The 4,378-nt window shown below is 42.4% G+C and overlaps 1 pseudogene; it reads right to left on the bottom strand.

The window, feature by feature from the left end:
• Positions 1-215: 215 nt before the first annotated feature.
• LOC100467066 lies at positions 216-1,894 on the bottom strand (annotated as a pseudogene).
• Positions 1,895-4,378: the final 2,484 nt, after the last annotated feature.

Raw genomic sequence — 4,378 nt, 5'->3', positions numbered from 1 at the left:
TTTTAAATCTAATTTTCTCTCTTTTTTCCTTTTATTCATTTAAGACAGGGAATACTTTATTCAAACCCATCAGAGAAATGGACAGCTTGGGTCTGTAACAAAGTGTTGTGTTTTAAAGCATAGGTCAGTAATTGTGTATGACAGTATGCACTGCTACACACAAATTAACTGATCAGAGCACAGCTCTTCACTGTTTAACACAGAACAAGCTTCCCTGTAAAAGCAGCATGTTTGGAACGTTTTTAACTTTAGTATTCTTTTCCTTCTTCACCCTCTCCTTCAACAGAATTCACACCAGCTTCCTCATAATCCTTCTCAAGGGCAGTCAGGTCCTCATGGGCCTCAAAAAACACTCCTTCCTCCATGCCCTCACCCACATATCGCTGAACAAAGGCACATTTGGCATTCCTCTGGTCAAACTTGTGGTCCAGGTGAACCCAGGCTTCAGCAATGGCGGTGGTGTTTCTCAGTACGCACACAGCTTGCTGTATTTTGGCCAGGTCTCCACCAGGTACCACAGTAGGAGGCTGGTAATTAATGCCCACTTTGAAGCCAGTGAGGCACCAGTCCACAAACTGGACGATACACTTGGTCTTGACGGTGGCAATGGCAGCATTGATATCTTTGGGAACCACATTGCCATGGCACAACAGGCAACAAAACATGTCTTTACCATGGCGAGGGTCACATTTCACCATCTGGTTTGGTGCATTGGTAATCTCTGCTACAGAAAGCTGTTCATGGTGGGCTTTCTCAGTAGAGATGACAGGGGCATATGTGGCCAGAGGGAAGTGGATGTGAGGATAGGGCACCAGGTAGGTCTGGAATTCTGTTAGATCAACATTTAGGGCTCTCTCAAATCTGAGAGAAGCAGTGATGGAGGACGCAATTAGACCCATCAATGTATTTGGGTTAGTGTAGGTTGGCATTCAATATCAAGGTTCCTATGACAGATGTCATAGATGGCCTCACTGTCAACTGTGAAAGCACAATCAGAGTGCCCCAAGGTGGTGTGGGTAGTGAGGGTGGAGTTGTAGGGCTCACCTACAGCTGTGGAAACTTGGAGGGCTGGCTAAATGGAGAGCTCCAGCTTGAACTTCTTGCCATAATTGACAGAGAGACATTCCATCAGCAGGGAGGTGAACCCAGAACCAATTCCCCCTCCAAAGCTGTGGAAAACCAAAAAGCCCTGAAGACCTGTGCACTGGTTATCCAGTTTCTGAATTCAAGACAAGGTCAATGATCTCCTTGCCAATGGCATAGTGCTTTCTGGCATAGTTATTGACAGCATCTTCCTTCCCAGTGATGGGCTGCTTGGGGTGGAAGAGCTGGTGATAGATGCCAGTACGAACTTCATCAATGACCATGGGTTCCAGGTCTACAAACACTGCCCTGGGCACATGCTTCCCAGCACCTGTCTCACTGAAGAAGGTGTTAAAGGAGTCAACTCCTCCCCTAATGGTCTTGTCACTTGGCATCTGGCCATCAGGCTGAATGCCATGTTCCAGGCAATAGAGCTCCCGGCAGGCATTGCCAATCTGGACACCAGCCTGGCCAACTTGGGTGGAGATGAATTCATGCATGGTTGCTGCTTCGTGGCTGCCAAGCAGATGGCAGAGAGGAAGAGGAGAGGTTGTTGCTTCTTACAGCACAACTCTTAGGTGGTTGATGTGATAGAACTTGCCAAGTACCAGATTCTTAAAAGGACCTAATTGTCTACTAGACATTTCTTCTTTGGTGTTCTATAAGCTCCTGAAACTTGACATGTCTAAAAATAAAAGTCAACATTTTCTTCCCACCTGAATCTGTTTCTTTTCCTGCCTTGCCTCAATGACTGCTATCTCTATTCCCCAGCCAGAAATTAGGTACCACCCTCACTCACCCACATTTTCAACCCCCATTAGGGTGACAAATTCATCCCTGTTTTCCCAGGGATTTCTTTTTTTTTTTTTAATTATTTTATTTATTTATTTGACAGAGATAGAGACAGCCAGCAAGAGAGGGAACACAAGCAGGGGGAGTGGGAGGAAGAAGCAGGTTCATAGCAGAGGAGCCTGATGTGGGGGCTCGATCCCATAACGCCAGGATCACGCCCTGAGCCGAAGGCAGACGCTTAACCGCTGTGCCACCCAGGCGCCCCTTCCCAGGGATTTCTTGGTGTTAGAATGAAAAGTTCCATATCCATGAAATCCCCACAGTTCCATAAAACTGGAATGGCTTGCCTGGAGCTCTCTTAATTTTAAAACTGAAAGTCTCATGTTTTGGGAAACTCTTTAGTTCTGGGCAAACCATAAAGTTGATAATCCTTTTGCCTATATCCAATCAATCATCAAGACCTACTGATTCTAACTTTTTAACATGTCTAGATTGTCCAGTTCTCCCCCTCTTCACTGTTACTCTAACCAGCATAGGTCATTAACACATCTTGCCTTGATTGCTGTGAAGCTTTGCACCTCTCCTTTGCATCTACCATTACTTCCTCCAACCCATTCTCTGAATTTCTGCTAGAGTCAACTTTCTAAACTATAACTCCGATTGTATCTTTTTTCTTCTTAAATCTTTGTAACTGTTCTTATTTGTCCTAAGATAAGGGGCATACTTTTTTTTTTTTTTTGAAGTAGGCTCCATGCCCAGCATGGAGCCCAATGCGGGGCCTGAGCTCACAACACTGAGCTCAAGACCTGAGCTGAGATCAAGAGTCAGATGCTTAACCGACTGAGCCACCCTGGCACCCCAAGGGGCATAGGTTTTAATATGGTTCACATGACCTCTCATTATATCATCCTGCTAATTCATCCAGGCTCATCCCTTCTCACTTTCCTCTTACACTGCATATAAGCCCAGATGCCAGCTGTTTCCTCTACGAAAGCAACCTTTGTTTTTACTTTACACCCACACGGACATAGAACTTTTGCCTATCTTCACACTCTCTATCTTGAGCCCACTACTACAAAAGTCTTGATAAGAAACACAGATTTCATAGAGAAGATGAAAGGGATCTTCCAGCCTGTGTGCTATGGCAACAACCCCCTAACTCACTATTTGACATTTCTTTTCTAAAGTTCCTTCTCAGCTCTGACACTCCTAGGATTTTTTTTTCCTTTGTCTCTACTTTTCCTCCAAGGTATACAGTCTTCCTGGATCTACACCCCCTCTTCCTGTGCCCCTGCACCAAACTCTTTACACTCATCTCTTTATTATCCTAAGTGATTTTTCTTTGCCCCAGGTCCTCTTTATAAATGTACATTCCCAGCTCTATACAAGGGTTCAACAAAACAAAGTGTCCTTCTTTTTTGAGGTTCCATTTTCAATTGGTGCCATCATTTTTAGCTTGAATATGTCCCTTGGGGTCTCATCTCTCATCCCAACTAGCTTATTAAAATATTTCTTGAAAAATATGGTGTTACGATCCTAGAGAAGTTGTTCCACCAGCTGCTAAGACAGTAAAAGTTTCTTCCTTTTGTCACCTGTATTCCAGCTATCCTAGCTTCCCTATAGTTCTCATAATTTTTCTTTTTCTCTCCTACTATGTGTTTGTATAAGCTGCCAAATCACCTGGGATACTTTACCACCATTTACCTTAAAAAAAAAAAAAGAAAAATTTGACTAACAAATATACCTAAAGTTATAATATTTTTATGTCCCCTCGCCAAAATTTGTCTTCAGCATCAAGGACGGACTGCTTTTATAAATGGAACCGGTGTTAGATGTACTTCATGGGGCTTGATTTGAACAAAGAAATTCCTAATTATATCATGACTCATTTAGCATTTTTAATCATCATGGCATGATGAAATTCACTGCATTGGTCTCTAGGGGATTAGAAAGAAAGCTAATTTCAATTTTTGAAAGTCATTTTCAAGACCTCCGAAGAAGGCTCATAGAGGACATGAAAGGGGCCTAAGAATTGCATAGTTCTCAGTCTGAGTCTGAGAATTAGTACAATTAATCAAAACTGCAATCCACATTCCCTTAGAAAACAACAGTGTGCAAAACACATGGCCATTGTGTGCAGTCCAAGCAATCGTGTACGTTTACAGGTAGGTTATACTCAATTAACCTAGTTTATTTTCTTGATAACATCATTGAATATATCTTCATTTTTACTAATGCAAATGATTGAAGATTTTAAGATGGCAGTGGAATAACTTTATATTGTATATGGAGAGTCACACTACTAGGATTTCTCAGTGGCCTTCCTTAATCCTAGAGCCCCTGAGCTTCAGAGACTTGAGAGGAGTGTGGATTAACAAAACAAATAGAGAATTGGAGTTCACAAACCCAGACTTCCATATATACAGCTGTATTTTCTTATGTTATTTTAAACTCTGCATTCTCTTACTTTTTAAACAATCTTTGCACTCACATTTTATTATTT

The sequence above is a fragment of the Ailuropoda melanoleuca genome, chromosome 2 (genome assembly GCF_002007445.2).
Source record: "Ailuropoda melanoleuca isolate Jingjing chromosome 2, ASM200744v2, whole genome shotgun sequence".
NCBI classification, from domain to species: Eukaryota; Metazoa; Chordata; class Mammalia; order Carnivora; family Ursidae; genus Ailuropoda; species Ailuropoda melanoleuca.
The sequence above is the reverse complement of the archived record's forward strand: the minus strand, read 5'-3'. Positions and strand labels throughout refer to the sequence as shown.